Source organism: Geotrypetes seraphini, chromosome 5 (assembly GCF_902459505.1).
Source record: "Geotrypetes seraphini chromosome 5, aGeoSer1.1, whole genome shotgun sequence".
In the NCBI taxonomy this organism is placed as follows: domain Eukaryota; kingdom Metazoa; phylum Chordata; class Amphibia; order Gymnophiona; family Dermophiidae; genus Geotrypetes; species Geotrypetes seraphini.
The window spans coordinates 209,714,805-209,733,416 of record NC_047088.1 but is presented as its reverse complement, the minus strand read 5'-3'; the positions used below and the strand labels follow the sequence as shown (position 1 = coordinate 209,733,416).

Below are 18,612 nucleotides of genomic sequence, written 5' to 3'. Positions count from 1 at the left end.
CACACACTATAGGGTTAGTGCTCTTGAAATATACTCAGTTCCATCTCCTCCTGTTTTTCTCCAAGGTATTGTTCTTTCTTTCTATAGAATCCTCTGTCTTAGATCCTAAAACCCTGTCACTTATCAAGGAACTTGCTTTGTGCTTGTCTGAGTCTATCATGCAACTGGTTCACTCCAGTCATGCCCAGGGTTATTTCCCTAACCCTTGGTAAAAAGCAGTGAATGGGTCATTACTCAAAAAATACTCCATGGACCCTATCAGTCCAGCAAATTATCAGCCCATTACTAACAAGCCTTACATTTCAAAGATATTTGGAAGGTTGTTCTTTTTCAATGATGCCTTCCACCCTAGGGAGTTTGGTTTCTCACCACAGCACTAAGTCCTGTCGTCTTTTCTAATTAGTGAAGTTAAACAGCATTGTGATACAGCCAGCTTTACCTTCTTATTTTCCCTTGAACTTTTGGCTGCTGTTGATTTGGTCATCATCATCTGCTTGATATGTTCTTGAGAATTGGTATTAGTAGAATTGTTTTACAATGGTTCGCATCTTTCCTATCTAACCATTCCTTTAGGGTCAGAACTGAGATTTCCTTTTCTGTTTCCCAAAGGCTTGGTTTTGGCCCTGCTTTGTTTAATGTCTTTTAGTCTATTTTCTACACTGATCAAAATTTAGGTCCTTCTCCTTACTATTTTCCAAGATATAAGGTCTCTACTAAGTGAATCCATCTTTTTGACCTTACACTTTTAGAAAAGGATTCTTTTCTAAAAGTGACAGTTTGACTTACTGATAAACAGCCAGTCAGGCGATGTGGATCACTGGGACTGTTGTAGTACATTATTTTCTCAATATCCATACATTTCAGATTATTTCATTGCCCTGTGACCATCATTAAAAATTCTCAATGCCACAATCGACATTGAATTGTCCTTTGAGTCTCAAATTCCCTCAGTTTTTAGGACCTTCTTCTTTGCATTACATCACATTAGATCCATTTGCATATCACTGATTAGTAATGAAATTCACACCCTCATTCATGTCCTTATTACTAGTCATCTTGCATTAGCATTTCCTGGGGCAGAAAATAGGAAGAATAGATATGCAATTTGCACTTACATGTATACGGTAATTTATAAAATCTGGGCACATTGCCTAGGTACCTACCTTCATAAAATTACTTCTGCCTTGGAGCAGTACAGCTTTGTGCAATATTTTGTGGGGCAGGCAAATTTATAAACATACATTTAAAAATTTCCTTTATAAAATACTCTTCCCCGTTTATAAAACCGTATGGTTTTTAGCACCAGCTGCAGTGATAATAGCTCCAAAGCTCAAATAATTCCAATGAGCGTGGAAGCTGTTACCGCCATGGCCAGTGCTAAAAACCATACTACGGTTTTGTAAAAGGGGTGGAGAGTAAGTGCAGCATATGCTTCTATGTGCCTCAATAGTTTAGACACCTCATTATAAAATTACTCTTTTTAAGCACAATTGCACAGTGCTCATAGAATCTAGCAACTATCTCTACCCCCAAAAGCAAGATCTCAGCAGTATTCTGGCAATTCCTAATAGTTCTACCTTAGCCAATTACCTCTCAGTTTTACCTATCACATGCCAGGTGTTCCAACTAATCTCTTTCTATCTCTCCTCCCCCTCCTCAGCCCTTCGGTCACTCTGTCTCCCCCTCTCTTTCTCAACACTTATCTTCTTCTCATCCTGTCTCTTTCACGTATTTCCCCACTTTGCCTCAGACTCATTCTCTCTAAAACCATGCTTTCACAACCAATCTAAACTCTTTTATTCCCAGCTAGCTAGCTCTCATACAACCCAATCAGTCCTCACCCCTTCTCCCCCAGTTAGCCAGTCCTCATTCACACAGTTACTATATCTTCAATTAGGCTCCCTACACCCTCTTCTACCCCCAGCTTCAGATTCCTCTCAGGCTAGTCGGCAGACTCAATGTGCTCCCATAGGCTGCTGTTACCAGAAAAGAAACAGATCTTTTCCTGCAGTCTGTACCATATGCAGTCATTGAGTCATATGGTACAGAAACTCTCAAATGGTCATGTGAGATGCGATACTGGAAGAGCAAAGTCTGTTAACCAGCATGAGTCCTGTACTATATGGCTCTGGCTCACTGAGGGTCATATAGCACTGATTATAGGAAAAGCCCCATTTTTCCTACTATGGAGGTATCAAGTAATGAAGAATTAAAAAAATAGATGGGTATGAAGGAAGTAATTTTATAAGGAGCCACATAGATTTAGACAGCAAATACATGTAAATGCTGGTATTCTGGCCATTTATGTACGTATATGAACATATACCCATAGGCACTCATATGAGGGGAGTCTGGGTGAGGCTCAGGAGTGCACACTAATGCATCTAATTAATAAAATGCCACAAGTAACACATGTATCTCCCCAATCTAGGTGCAAGCATTTAAATCAGCTTTATAGAGGGCATAAGTGCACACACCTAAAATACGTGCATGTGTTTTTATTTATTTTGGGCTCAACATATTAAAAAAAAAAAATGAAGGGGTCAATATTCAAAGTGATTAAAATGGCCAGGCTATCCAAAGTTATTCTGTGACACTTAACTGGACAGTGTAACTGAATATCTCCTCTAATTGCCTATTCTAAAAACCATTCTAAAAACTCCACCCCTCTCTTCCCCTTTTCCCCCCTCCCTGCATCCACCTCTCCCTCTTTTTCCCTCTACTCCCCTACCCCCGTACTTATATTGATATCTATTCTCACAATCCCACTTTGTAACTATCCACTACTGTATACCATCTTGAACTGAAAAGGTATGACTGGATATAAATAAAGCTTTATTATTATTATGCTCAAACTGGCTAGTTTGTGGGGGACTAGGGGCAGATTTATGGAACAGCGGACACTTAGCCGGTTAATAGTGATTTTCAATACGCTAACCCAGTGTCTCTCAAACTGTGTGCCACAGCACAGTGGTGTACCCCCAAAGAGATCCTGGGTGTGTCATGAGAGATTCCAGAAATTTACTTTATTAAAAAAAAAAAAAAAAAATTCTCTATAAGTATACACTAGAATACATGACACATAAGTAGTTTATGCAAGAGTCTGTCAATGTTATGAGCATCTATGTGCATAAGGATACAACCACCCAGACAAGCATCATTCTTTGACATGATTGGTCCTTGAAAACTAATGGCAAGTAATTTTAGTTTTATTTTTTATGCACTAGTTATCCTAACTTGAGCAACAAAGCAATCAAGGCTTTGTTACCATTTGTATCTTCTTATCTTTGAGAACTTGTATTTTCAGCTCTGACAGAAATTAAATTTTAAAAAAAGAATGGGATTCAAGATGGTGGCAGCAAGATGTTGGCGCTTCTGATCTGGCCTGGAAGGGAAACAACAATTTTACCTTTTTGCAAAAATGCCTCCTTCTAAATGTAAGGAGATAGTGTGATCCGATCCTTTAACGGTGAGAACTTCCACCCCTGCATAGTGGTCAATTTTGGAGTTTGTTGCCACCACAGTTCCCATTGTGGTATCCGGAGAGAGGCCACCGTTGTCTTCGACAGGAAGAGAGGCAGAAGACTTAGACCTGGAAGCATCACTATCTCCTCCAGTTGCTGTTCCACCACCATGCTCAGCTCTAATCGTGACTCAGCTTGGGGAGTTGATCACAGGAGAGCTGATAGCTTGCAGCTCAGCTTGGGGAGTTGATCACAGGGGAGACTCCTATTTGAGGGGCAGAGGCTGTGAGAGTTCGGAGAGTGCATGGATATTTGGGACCTAATGCTGATGCTGGTTCTCAATTGGTGAAACCTGCGGTGGTGACTTTGGAGAGCATTTGGGAAGGTCTCTCCAAGCTGACACTACAGAAGAATTTTCTATTAAATTGAAGCAAGTTAAAGATAGAGTGGAAAGCCTTCAAGAGTTATCATCAGGAATTGTAAAAGATAAAACTGTGCTAAATAGGAAGGTTGAACAATTGGAAAATTACAATTGTAGATTAAACATTCATCTTTTGAATTTTCCAAAATCTCTGGGTGTGACTCCTATAGAAATGTTTAAAAAGTATCTTATTGAGGTTCTGAAATTTTCCCCAGAATGTATTCCATCTTTGAATAGCATATATTATTTGCCTGTAAAGAAAAAAGTAGGAACTAACCCAGAGATAGAAGTGAATTTAAGTGCTAAAGGAACTTTAAATGTTATGGATTTACTTGAATCTACATTATCTGAATCTTCTGAAAGAGACACACTGTTAGTGTCACGTGTCTTTGAACAATATATTAATGCAATATTTAGATTATATTTTCATACTTCTCAAATATTAGTCTACTGGAATAAAGTTTTGATGTTCTCAGATATAACCAGGGAAACACAGGAACAAAGGAAATTGTTTCTGGCAATGAGAACTGAAACAGTGACTTTGGGTGCTACATTTTTTATGGCTTATCCTGTATGGTTAAAAACCTTGGAGTAAAATATGCATTTTATTCACCACAACAGTTGCAAGCTTTCCTAGATTTGAAGAAGTTGGCAACTGGGATTGTTTAGCTAATTTCCGAACAGCCATTATGATAAATGGGGACCCAAGCTGTTATGCTAATACCTGATGTATTACAAGCAAATTGAGTTTCTCTTCACCCTAGTGCATGGGTGTCAAAGTCCTTTCTCGAGGGCTGCAATCCAGTCAGGTTTTCAGGATTTCCCCAATAAATATGCATGAGATCTATTTGCATGCACTGCTTTCATTGTATGCTAATAGATCTCATACATATTAATTGGGGAAATCCTGAAAACCCGACTGGATTGTGGCCTTCGAGGAGGGACTTTGACACCCCTGCCCTAGTGGGATCCCCACATTCATAATTGTGGTCTAAGGAAGATAATAACTTTTATTATATTTGTTTTGTTTTTCCTTTACTATTTGTTTCCTCTGTATTACTGAAGTGAGAGTTAATTCTTATAACATAGTTTGAAATGCAATAAAATATAAAATATAAATTTTTAAAAAAGAGAGAATGACTGCAGATGATGAATGATAAAATGCGTTTGCTTGTCAACAATTAAGCCACGTTTGGAGTTAATTTGCACTCTAAAACAAGCACATCCATCACACTGATGAGCAATTCTAGTCTATCTACTTTAGTTTCACCATTGTTACAATTACTCAAATATAGCTTTAAAAACTTTAAATAAATAACTCTCAAATTTAATTTTTTGTTGGTTTTGCAATTTTATCATTTCAATTATAATGTGCTGCAAAAAAAAATTTGCTCCGTTTAGTGTGTTGCGAAAAACATTTGCTCCATTTAGTGTGCCAGAGCTAAAAAAAAAGTTGGAGAGACACTGCGCTAACCAGATAAGTTAAGAAGGAAAAACATCTGTCTCAGCTTTATACAGCAAGTTAACTGGATACTGGTCTGAATATTGGCTGGTACCAGTTAACTTTCGAGTTGGTGGCCATACCTGGATATTCAATATCAGGAGCCACGCATACCCATCTCCCATTTAGGGATAAAGAAGATAGACAGATGAAGAGAGCATTCCAGACATGAAATGGAGTAGAGTAGTCATCTAATAGAGCAGCAGGATGAAAACAAGGGAAAACTTGTTCAACTCCTACAGTGGCTCCTTACGTTTTTGGGCAACTCATTTAACTCTCATTGACCTTAAATATAAATTATGGCCCCTTTTACTAAAGTGTATTAAATGGACTTAGCTAAGCTCATTTCTAGCATGTCCCTAAAATAGGGCTTTTGTTTTATTTTACATTCTTTTGCATGGAATTATAAAACTGGCATTTCAAGCCGCAAAATTGGATGTATATATTATATAGTATATTATAGAAAACACCAGATTACAAAATCTGCCAAAGGGTAATTAAAACAATGTTATTTTGAAAATATGTCAAAGAGAGATAGCATGATGGTTGTTTATTGGTGATGCAATAATTTGTATTTCCTGGAAATGTCTAGTTTTTATTCTTATTGTAATCCACCTAGAACTACAAGGTTAAGGCAGAATAGAAGTCAATAAAGTAATGCAATGAAACAATTAATAGTTAACTCAACATTAGAGAGTTAGCATGCTAACTGGTTAATGCTTCTATGCCCTTTCCCGACCCATAGTGCCCCTTCTTCCAAAAAAAATAAATAAATAGCTTTAGCATGTTTTGTGGTAAGTCTTTTTTTTTTCCTGCATTATATATCCAATAGCGTTTAACACTGCTCAGTAAAAGGGCCCCTTAGATTGTGAACTCTCCAGGGACAGAAAAATACCTCCTATGTCTGATTGTATATATCTTCAATAGTTTTCAAGCTTGAGGGCAGTAGATAGACATAAAATAAATTGGTAGAACAGAGAACATTCAAGAAAGTGAGAATACTGCAGTCTCTGACAAGAATACCATGTTGCAAAACAAAGAAAGAGAAATTAAAATTCTATAGTGAACATAAATGTGAGCACAAAATTGAATGACAGAATAATTACCTCTTATTAATTTTTCCTATTACAGATTATAAATATAGAATTATTTACAAAATAGTCTACATACAAATGAACGATGAGCATGAACATGTGATAACTCAGCCAACTCACAATCGCAAAATGAGTAAAGCACCTATGTTCACAAAGCACCTATGTTTTCACACACAAGTGTGAGCTACAAAGAGCATGTGATAGTCATAGATGCAATCAAATAAATATATTCAAGAAAATGAACAATTGACAAATCTCGATAATATCCTCTATAGGTACCCCAGTGATGTGAAGCACTCTCCTGGGCTCCTCTGCTGAAATCTGGGTACCCTGCTATCCAGGTAAAACCTGGGTGCCCTGGCTGCCTCCATGAACTAGGAAAGGGTGTTGATATATGCCGCATCAACCTGAAAACAAAAATAAGGACATTCATTCCAGTAATGAAGAGTAAAAGTCAACACATTTAATCATATTAGATTAAAATTACATTTACTCAGACAATTAATATAAGCATGCACACAGATAGGACACAGAAACTATATAATTCCCTTCTCTTCTGTATATTTAAGAGTCAATTTTCCAATAGTCCATCTAAGAGCAACATCCATAAGTACTTGTTGCCCATGAATACTGTAACTCATTTTCAAAAGGAAACTCCACAAGGCATTTCTTGCCAATGGGTACAATGGATTTTTGAAACTTGCCAATGGGTACAAAGGATTTTGACTTTCTATTTGTTTCCTCTTTCATATGGAACTTTGCTGCAAGAAATGTTGCCTTTCAGTCCATAAGAATGGTTCATCTAGCCCAGTATCCATACTTCACAGAGACCAATTGAAGTCACAAGTAACTGGCAAAAACCCAAATAGTAGCAGCATTCCATGCTGCCAATCTCGGGCAAGTAGTAGCTTCTCCCATGGAGACTATGGACTTTTAAAACTACATAATAACATGGTAACTTAGTAGATGACGGCAGATAAAACCCAAATGGTCCATCCAGTCTGCCCAACCTGATTCAATTTAAATTTATTTTCTTCTTCTTAGCTATTTATGGGCAAGACTACAAAGCTCTGCCTGGCACTGTGCTTAGGTTCCGACTACTGAATTCTCTGTCAAAGCTCACTCTAGTTCATCTACATTATCTCAGCCTTTGAAGCCCTCCCCAGTCCATTATCAACCACAGACATATACAACCAGACGTATACAGAAACAGACCGTGCAAGTATGCCCAGTACTGGTCAAGTTCTTCAATATTTACTATTATTTTCCGATTCTAGATCCTCTGTGTTTATCCCACACTTTTTTGAACTCCGTCACCATTTTCCTCTCCACCATCTCTCTCAGGAGCACATTCCAGGCATCCACCACCCTCTCCATAAAGAATAATTTCCTTACATTGCTCTTGAGTCTACCATCCCTCAGCCTCAAATTATGCCTATGGTTTTTACCATTTTCCTTTCTCTAAAAAAGATTTTGTTCTATGTTAATACCTTTGAAGTACTTGATTGTCTGAATTATATCTCCCTGTTCCTCCTTTCCTCTAGGGCAGCGATGGCGAACTTATGGCACGCGTGCCAACTGTGGCACGCGAAGGCCTTGCAGCTGGAACGCGCAGGGCCGCCATCAGGGCAGTACTACCAGGGGGTGCACAGGAGAGAGAGCTGAACGGGAACGATGGGGGACCCGCGGGGTTAAATATAACTCGAGCTGCGAGGCTCGTCTTCTACTCCGACTGCCCTGCTGCTCACACAGCCGATCGGAAATCTTCCCCGACGTCAGCGCTGACGTCGGGGAATATTTCCGATTGGCTATGTGTGCGCGGCGGGACAGGCAGGAAATAGAAGACAAGCCTACGCGGCTCGAGCTACATTTTGCTGAGAAAGTTGCTAAGATGGGCTGGGAGACAAACGGGGAACACAAAAGGGGGAGGGAGTGCGTTTTGGACACAAGGCATGAACTTGGGAGAAAGGAAGGGAGGGAAAGAGATGCTGAGGTGGGAGGGAATGGGTTTTTGCACACAGAAGGCATGCACTTGGGAGAGAGGAAGGGAGGGAAAGAGATGCTGAGGTGGGGGAGGGAATGGGTTTTTGCACACAGAAGGCTTGGACTTGGGAGAGAGGAAGGGAGGGAAAGAGATGCTGAGGTGGGGGGAGGGAATGGGATTTTGCACACAGAAGGCATGGACTTGGGAGAGAGGAAGGGAGGGAAAGATGCTGAGGTGGGGGAGGGAATGGGTTTTTTGGACACAAGGCATGAACTTGGGAGAGAGGAAGGGAGGAAAGAGATGCTGAGGTGGGGGAGGGAATGGGTTTTTGCACACAGAAGGTATGAACTTGGGAGAGAGGAAAGGAGGGAAAGAGATGCTGAGGTGGGGGAGGGAATGGGTTTTTGGACACAAGGCATGAACTTGGGAGAGAGGAAGGGAGTTAAAGAGATGCTGAGGTGGGGGAGGGAATGGGTTTTTGCACACAGAAGGCATCAACTTGGGAGAGAGGAAAGGAGGGATAGAGATGCTGAGGTGGGGGAGGGAATGGGTTTTTGCACACAGAAGGCATGAACTTGGGAGAGAGGAAAGGAGGGAAAGAGATGCTGAGGTGGGGGGAGGGAATGGGTTTTTGGACACAGAAGGCATGGACTTGGGAGAGAGGAAGGGAGGGAAAGAGATGGTTGTGTACACGGGGAATAGAAGAAAGGAGAATTTTTGGTCATAGGGAGGGAGTGAGGTACAGACAGTGGCATACCAAGGTGGGGGCAGTCTGCCCCAGTTTTACGCCCCAAGGGGGTGTACAGCTGGCCACCCTCCAGTGTTCTCCATAGGCTGGCAAACTGCGTCTCTTTAGCCACTTGAGTGCCACCGCCGCCATTGGGAACAGGCCGGTGCCAAGTTCTCCCTGCTTTTCCCTGTGGGGCCGACCAACTCTCGCCACCCACGTCAATTCTGATGTCGGAGAGGACGTTCTGGGCCAGCCAATCGCTGCCTGGCTGGCCCAGAATGTCCTCTCCGATGTTAGAATTGACGTCGAGTGGCGAGAGTTGGTCGGCCCCGTGGGGAAGAGAAGCAAGGCGAACTCGGCGCCGGCCTGTTCCCGATAGCGGCAGTGGCAGCCTATTCCCCAGTGGCAGGTGGCAGCATTTTCCCAATGGTGGTGATATAGGGGAGAGCAAGGAGAAAGAAAGAAAGGGGGGGACAGGGAGCCAAAAAAAAAAAAAAAGAAAGAGGGCTGGGTGAAACAAAGAAAAATGGGGCACGGAGAGAGAGAGAAAGACAGACATACAGAATGAAAGGGGGTATGGAGAGAGAGAAAAAGAAAGAAGGGGGCAGGGTGAAACAAAGAAAAAGTTTGGGGAGGGAATGAGGTCTGGAGGAGAGGAAGCATACAGGAGGCTGAAAAAAGGGAAGAATATTGGATGCACAGTCAGAAGAATAAAGTACAACCAGAGACTGATGAAATTACCAAAGGTAGGAAAATGATTTTATTTTCAATTTAGTGATCAAAATGTGTCCGTTTTGAGAATTTATATATGCTGTCTATATTTTGCACTATGGCCCCCTTTTACTAAACCGCAATAGCGTTTTTTAGCGCAGGGAGCCTATGAGCTTCAAGAGCAGCGTGGGGCATTCAGCGCAGGTCCCTGCGCTAAAAACCGCTATCACGGTTTAGTAAAAAGGGAGGGGGAATATTTGTCTATTTTTGTATAGTTGTTACTGAGGTGACATTGCATAAAGTCATCTGCCTTGACCTCTTTGAAAACCCACGGAATATAAATGATAATTAACATTTTCTCTGCGTACAGCGTGCTTTGTGTTTTTTAAAATTTTATTGTTGGTAGATCATTTTGACTTGGCCACAAAGGTAAGGGGGGAGGGAGGGGAGCTGCTGAAAGAGTCTACCTTGACGTGGTTGCAGGCTTACAAATCTTTTGGTCAAAGAGTGCGGCGACAGAGAAAAGTATGTGTGTATTCGGCCCATGAATGAAATCATTAAAACATTATAAATTGCCAATAAATTGAAATGAAAACCAAAGGATTGTGAATCAAATTGATTCTCTGACAATACAAAGATTCCAACCTTTAAAAATGATGTTACATAGTTCAGGCAACTTTATAAAGAGTTTTTAGATACTAAAATCTTGTTATTAAGGTTTAATTGACGTGCTGGCACTTTGAGGAAATTCTTTGGTTTTTTGCGGCAGTTTGGGCACTCGGGCTCAAAAAGGTTAGCCATCACTGCTCTAGGGTATACATATTCAGGGCTTCCAGTCTCTCCTCATACGTCTTTTGGCTACATTAATTGTTCTTACTGCATCCTCTGGCAATGCGTTCCAGAGCTTAACTATTCTCTGAGTGAAAAAATATTTCCTCCTATTGGTTTTAAAATTATTTCCCTGTAACTTCATTGTGTGTCCCCTCTTTGTAATTTTTGATGGAGTGAAAAATCAATCCACTTCCACCTGTTCTATTCCACTCAGGATTTTGTAGACTTCAATCATATTTCCCCTCAGCCATCTCTTTCCAAGCTGAAGAGTCCTAACCTTTTTAGTCTTTCCTCTTATGAGAAGAGTTTATCATCTTAATTGATCTTCTTTGAACCTTTTCTAGTTCCGCTATATCTTTCTTGAGATAAGGAGACCAGAATTGAACACAATACTCCAGGTGAGGTCACATCATGGAGCGATACAGGGGCATGTTAACATTCTTAGTCTTGTTAACCATCCCTTTTTTAAATAATTCCTAGCATCATAAGAACATAAGAATTGCCGCTGCTGGGTCAGACGAGTGGTCCATTGTGCCCAGCAGTCCGCTCATGCGGCAGCCCTCTGGTCAAAGACCAGTGCCCTAACTGAGACTAGCCCTACCTGCGTACGTTCTGGTTCAGCAGGAACTTGTCTAACTTTGTCTTGAATCCCTGGAGGGTGTTTTCTCCTATGACAGACTCCGGAAGAGCATTCCAGTTTTTTACTACTCTCTGGGTGAAGAAGAACTTTCTTATGTTCGTACGGAATCTATCCCCTTTCAATTTTAGAGAGTGCACTCTCGTTCTTCCTATCTTAGAGAGGGTGAATAATCTGTCCATATCTACTAAGAATATTCACTTCAGTACCTTGAATGTTTCGATCATGTCCCCTCTCAATCTCCTCTGTTCGAAGGAGAAGAGGCCCAGTTTCTCTGATCTTTCACTGTACAGCAACTCCTTCAGCCCCTTAACCATTTTAGTCACTCTTCTCTGGAAACTTTCGAATAGTAACGTATCCTTCATGTACGGCAACCAGTGCTGGACGCAGTACTCCAGGTGAGGGCGCACCATGGCCTGGTACAGTGGCACGATAACCTTCTCCAATCTGTTCATGATCCACTTCTTTATCATTCCTAGCATTCTGTTCGCCCTTTTTGACGCTGCTGCACATTGCATGGATGGCTTCATCGATTTGTCGATCAGAACTCCTAAGTCTCTTTCCTGGGAGGTTTCTCCAAGTACCGCCCCTGACATCCTGTATTCGTGCATGAAATTTTTGTTACCTACATGCATCACTTTACACTTATCCACATTGAACCTCATCTGCTATGTTGATGCCCATTCCTCGAGCCTGATTATGTCACATTGCAGATCTTCACAATCCCCCTGTGTCTTCACTACTCTGAATAACTTCGTATCGTCCGCAAATTTAATCACTTTACTCATCGTTCCTATATTCAGATCATTTATAAAGATGTTGAAGAGCACGGGCCCAAGAACCAAGCCCTGCGGCACCCCACTGGTGACGCTCTTCCAGTCCAAGTATTGTCCATTTACCCCCCACTCTCTGTTTCCTATGCTCCAGCCAGTTTTTAATCCAAGTGAGTATTTCACCCTCGATTTTCTGAAGCAGTCGTTCATGTGGAACCTTGTTGAACGCCTTCTGAAAACCCAGATACACAATGTCGACCAGGTCGCCCTTGTCTATCTACCTGTTTACTCCCTCGAAAAAGTGCAGCAAGTTTGTCAAACAAGATTTGCCTTTACTGAAACTGTGCTGGCTGGTCATCAGACCGTGTCCATCAAGGTGATCAATGATGTGTTTATCAGCGCCTCTACAATCTTTCCCGGTGCCGAGGTCAGACTCACTGGTCTGTAGTTTCCCGGATCTCCCCTCAAACCTTTTTTGAAGATCGGCGAAACATTCACCATCTTCCAGTGTTCCGGAATCTTTCCCGATTTGATCAACAGATTGGCTATTAGTTGAAACAGTTCAGCTATAGTCCCTTTCAGTTCCTTGATGATCATTGGATGGATACCATCCAGTTCCGGGGATTTATCGCTCTTAAGCCTATCAATCTGCCTGCATACCACTTCTAGACTGACCGTTAACCCTGTCAGTTTCCCGTTTTCGCTTCCAGCATATAGCCTTATGGGTTCCGGTATGCTGTGTATATTCTCTTTGGTAAATACAGACGCAAAAAATGTGTTCAGTCTGTCAGTGATTGCTTTGTCCTCCTTTAGCGCTTCCTTTATTCCTTGCTCATCCAACGGTCCCACCGCTTCCTTCGCGGGTCATTTCCCCTTAATATATTGAAAAAACGGCTTGAAATTTTTCGCTTTCTTGGCTACTTTTTCCTCGTAGTCTCTTTTGGCCCCTTTTACCGCCTTATGGCACCTGTGTTGATGTTGTTTGTGCTTATTCCAGTTTTCGTCAGTTTTTGACCTTTTCCATTCCTTAAGCAAAGTTCTTTTTCTCTGATTACTTCCTTTACCTCTACAGTGAGCCATGCCGGTTCTTTGTTCTTTTTCTTCTTTGATCCCTTGTTGATACATGGTATATATAGATTTTGCGCCTCTGTGACCGTATCCTTAAAAGGAACCAAGCTTGCTCTAGCATTTTTACAGTGTTCAAACTCTTCTTAATCTTCTTTCCCACCATGCGTCTCATTCCTTTGTAATTCCCTTTTCGGAAGTTCAGTGCCGTCGTTCTGGACCGATATTTCGCCCCTGCGTCCAGGTCGAAGCGGATCATATTGTTTCCCAGCATCCCTTCTACTTCTACATCTTGTGCCGGTCCTCACTGTTAGAATTAAGTCCAGACTTGAGTTACTTCTTGTATTTTCCTTGACAAGTTGTTCCAGGAAGCAATCGCCTACAGCATCCATGAACTTGGTCTCTCTGTTGCCCATGATAACTGTGTTGCCTCTCTTGCAATTGCATTTAATCTCATCTGTTATTTCTCCATCAATTTCCTCGGACTGCCCTGGGGGTCGGTAGTAGATGCCGATCCTCGTTTCTGGTCCATTTGTTCCTGGAATTTTGACCCATAGAGACTCTAACTTATCCGTCTGTTGAGGCATGCTCTCTCAAATAGATTCAATTCCCTCTTTGACATATGTGGCAATGCCTCCTCCTTTTTGAGTCACTCTGTCTCTGTGGTATAGTTTGTATCCCGGTAGCACTGTGTCCCAGACATTTTCCTCAGTCCACCATGTTTCTGTGATGCCGATGATGTCAACATTATCATTTTGTGCCACAGCTTCTAATTCACCCATCTTATTTCTAAGGCTCCTTGCGTTCATGTACATACACTTGAGTTTGCAGTCTGTTCCCTTCTTGCATGTTCTTCCCTCTTGTGTCCCTTTCGGTCTGTTTCACCTGCGATCTGGTGAGTCTTCCCCTCTATCTTCCTGTACGGTATCCTCTAGATATACCGTTTCCTGAACCATCGACTCTCTCTCTCTCGGTTGATTGTTGGCTTTCCCCTTCTTCCTAGTTTAAAAGCTTCTCAACTTCTCTCTTGATGTTGCTTACAAGTAGCCTCATTCCGTCTCTGATGAGGTAGAGTCCGTCCTTCCTGAATAGCTTGCTCTTCCCCCAGAACATCATCCAGTTGCGCACAAAGTGGAATCCTTCTTCCTCACACCAACGCCGTATCCACGCGTTGATTGCTTGCAGCTCCATCTGTCTCTTCTTGTCTGCCCTGGGTACTGACAGGATCTCTGAGAATGCTATCCTCTGTGTTCTGGTCTTCAGCTTCCTTCCTATCATTCGGAACTGGTCCTTCAGTACTTCTCTGTTCCATAGGTTGTTGTTTTTTTTTTATCTTCACCAAGTGTCAGAGAAAGATAAGTCAAGGTCTTTCTTCTCTGGCAGTTTAAAATCACTTGAATAATAGAAAAAGAATGAAAGTGGTCCAAGTCTTCTCAGCCTACCATGGTAGAGTCATGTTCTAAAGGAGGACTTTTCCCTCCCTTTTTCTGTCTAATCTGTACTTCGTGTCGAGCTCTATCTTTATGGAGATGATGCGGTATACAAACTTAAGGTTTAGTTTAGTTTAGGTTAGTTTCTGTTGTCCACGTTGTTCGTCCCCACATGGATCACTATTGCCGTATCTTCTTCTTCCACACTGTTGATGATCCTGCTGATGTAGCTTACTATGTCTTCTACCTTGGCTCCCGGTAGGCAGGTCACCAGCCGATCCAGTGTTCCTCCCACTATGTGGCTGTCGACTTGTCTGATGATGGAATCCCCCACGACGATTGCTGTCCTCTCTATCTTTGCTTGGTTCTCCAGCCGCAGGTCCATGACTCTGGTGTATGTCTGTCTCCCAACTGACAGAAGGGCCAACTGTCCATACCAGCATACACAACCACACACTGTTCTTAATATGGCCATGCATCATTCCTGAATCTGATACAGGAGAAGTGTAGGAGCCTATGCCACTGGAAATACTGCTCAGTGAAATTAAATGAAGCCACAGCCGCATTCTTAAATACGAGTCATACTTAAGTTGAGTGTCTGTATCTCGGGGATTGTATGTAATCAAAAAACATAAAATAACTCCCAACTTTGATATAAATACAATTGGAAATAAGACAGTGTCATTGAGGGTCACAGTAGCTGGAAAAGCCTGAATAGAAGTTCCAAATGAAAGGAGTTTAGTCTTTACAGAATTAAGCTTCAAATGAAAGCTACTGGCCCAGAACTGAATCTTCAAAATATAGACAGAATTAAATTTATATTGGAATCAACTTCCTGAAGAATGAACATATCATATGTATGAAAAAAGGAAATCACCTTCCTGAAGAATGAACATATCATATGTATGAAAAAAGGAAATCACCTTCCTGAAGAATGAACATATCATATGTATGAAAAAAGGAAATCACCTGTCTCTGGTGCCACTTTATTCAAAGTACTCATAAAAACATTAAAAACTACTTGGGACAAACGTGAACCCTGGGAACACCATCGTTGGGAGACAAAAAGCAAGTCAGAGCTCCTTCTACCTTTACTGTAGGTGTCAAATTAGTGTGGCAGTTGCATTCTTTTTTTTTTAAATTGCAGGCCTTTGCACTGTTATAATGCAATCTACTGTCAACCAGCGGTTGACTGTTTAATTTACTGCATCGATTTTCATCTATGTAAAGCCCAACTTTTTTTTTTACAGGAAATTCAAGTAGGAAGATAATCAATTTACAATATATTTTATAAAAGGTTTGCTGAAACTTAAGCTTTCTGTAAATAGTTAAAAAGCCATACACTAGAACTTATGGCAGAAACATCAATTCATCCAAAAAATACATTAAGAAAAAAAACATCTGCTTCACACAAGATTTTGTATATGTAAATGCTGGGACTCACATTTCAGCAGTCCCTCCTTGAGGGCCGCAATCCAGTCGGGTTTTCAGGGTTTCCCCAATGAATATGCACTGAAAGCAGTGCATAGATCTCATGCATAATCATTGGGGAAATCCTGAAAACCCGACTGGATTGCGGCCCTCATGGAGGGACTTTGAGACCCCTGACCTAGAGGGAGTCAATTAAGGAGAGGCAAGCAGAATTCCTCCCATCAAACGCCAGATTCATACACCTCCTTAAAATCTGAGCCTGGTAGATGCCTGACATATAGATAGCCCTTCTTCTAAAATTACTTATATGTATATACTGATTTACATGTGTGAACCTAAAATCATCTCTTCATACAAAACCACAGATGGAGGTTGGCATACTGTGACACAATTTTATTATAATTGTCAAAATGAATTTGTGATTTTAAACTGTATATAGAACTGAAAAATCAGAAATGTATTTGAAAGGAAAATATGATGGTTATGATTTAAATATATACCGTATAGTACTAACATATTATAAGAGTGGTTTCACTTTTCTTCAGTAAACTGCCTAGAATATATTACTCAGTGTACTGGAAAACACAAATTATCCAGTGTAGTCATGCACAGACTGAGTATATTTAAGTGTTAGCTTATTAAGTTGACACCATATCTAAATATTAGGCTTTGGTGAACTGTATTACACATTCAAAAGATTTGTAAGATTCATACACAAATATATGGCAAATTTATAATGCTTGGAACCTCATGTTTTTTCATAGATATGATTTCAACACAGCTCAGATTTTAGGAAAGGCACTATTTATACTGTATATAGAGAAGCTGCTAGTAAATATATTGAAAATACGTTTTATCCAATTCAGTTATGAGCAGGGATTCATTCAGACCAAAAACCATACAGATAAAGCTGACATACTGAAAATCAAAAAGATGAAAAGGAGAAAAATAAACCTCAATTGAGGGTCGTTGGGACTACACAAGTACCCAACCATCCACTCATCATCACGGGTTTATAAAAAACTCCAAAACATGTATAAATAATCAATTCTCACATCTTTCATTCACACGAGGTCTTCTTTTTGTTATTTTTCACAGTCTTTTTTTGTATGTATAAAATTTCAGTTTAAATGTCAAGTAATGAAAAAGGCCCGAATCCCAAGCTTAACCACATTAAATGGCGAGGACTACAGCTGAATGTAATCAGTATAAGCAGTTTTTAGAGATATGCAGCATATGTCTGAAATCGTGAAAAAATACACTCATCTGAAATCGAGGATTTTCACCAAAAGGCTTCCAATTCAAGATCCCGACAGAAAAAACTTTCTGTTTCGCCCGACGAGGGCTACTTCAGGGGAACAATATCAACTCCAATATCTCTCTGCTTCTAATTATCTGCTGGAAATAGAGCCGACTCCTCTCAAGACGGTACAGGGACTGAAAGACGCGCCCGGCTCGAATAAAACACGAACCGGGCGTCTTGACGTCATCACCTACGTGATGTACGATAGGACAAACACACTCACTTCCAACTAGCTACCAAACAAACCCTAAGGAGGAACATATAAAATGAATTTCAAAGGAATGGCTGCCATTCATAAGCTGTATTCAAGCCAACTGGCTCTAAGGTTTGTAGCCTGCTAATCCATTGTTGTTCCTTCTGCCATAGCATTCTTCTACTGTCCCCTCTTCTCTGAGTAGGGCGTAGTTTCTCAATGACCCAACATTTTAAGTTCTCAAATCTATGGCCAAATTGGGTACAATGAGCCACTATCGGGGCTGTTAATTTACGAGTGTTCAAACAGCTTTTATGTTCTGTAATTCTAGTGGTTAAGGTCCTTGATGTTTGCCCTATATATAGACGGTCACAAGGACATTGAATCGCATATATTATGTTCATAGATTGGCATGAGGACGTCTGGTGTAAAACAATATTCTTGCCATCACTGGGATTAATAAAGCTGGAAATATTCAGCATTATGTCACAATTTGAACAATGTCCACAAGGTTTGTGACCCTGGATGTTATCTGAATTTTCTTCTATAAAATCTTCCTTAGATGTATGACATAATAAGTCACTAAGATTTTTATTTCTTGATTGTGAAAAAATAAATCTTTTGTTTTCAAAACAAGGAAGCGTTTTTAATAGAGGAAGATGTTTTTTATATTTCTTGATCACTTGTGATGACATACGAGTTTGTTTAATCACACATGGAATTATAACATCATCTGAATGAGGTCTTTTGTAATCTAGCAATGTTTCTCTAGGATTGTGCAACGCACGTTTTTTAGCTCGTTTAACTATGTTTTTGGGATAATCTCTTAGCAATAATTTGTGTTCCAAATTATACCGTCTTGAGAGGAGTCGGCTCTATTTCCAGCAGATAATTAGAAGCAGAGAGATATTGGAGTTGATATTGTTCCCCTGAAGTAGCCCTCGTCGGGCGAAACAGAAAGTCTTTTCTGTCGGGATCTTGAATTGGAAGCCTTTTGGTGAAAATCCTCGATTTCAGATGAGTGTATTTTTTCACGATTTCAGA

The 18,612-nt window shown here is 40.7% G+C and overlaps 1 protein-coding gene across 9 annotated transcripts in view; it reads right to left on the bottom strand.

The window, feature by feature from the left end:
* FIGN (fidgetin, microtubule severing factor) overlaps positions 1-18,612 on the bottom strand; it is a 362,039-nt gene that overhangs the window by 169,706 nt on the left and 173,721 nt on the right. For 6 of the 9 annotated variants that reach the window (XR_004539659.1, XR_004539654.1, XR_004539655.1 and 3 more), the window contains one exon: positions 6,744-6,887. The exons of the other annotated variants lie outside the window; for them this stretch is intronic. The gene's annotated coding sequence lies outside the window, so the exon portion shown is untranslated. Of the gene's footprint in view, positions 1-6,743; positions 6,888-18,612 lie in introns of those variants that run through there. 9 annotated transcript variants of the gene reach the window in all.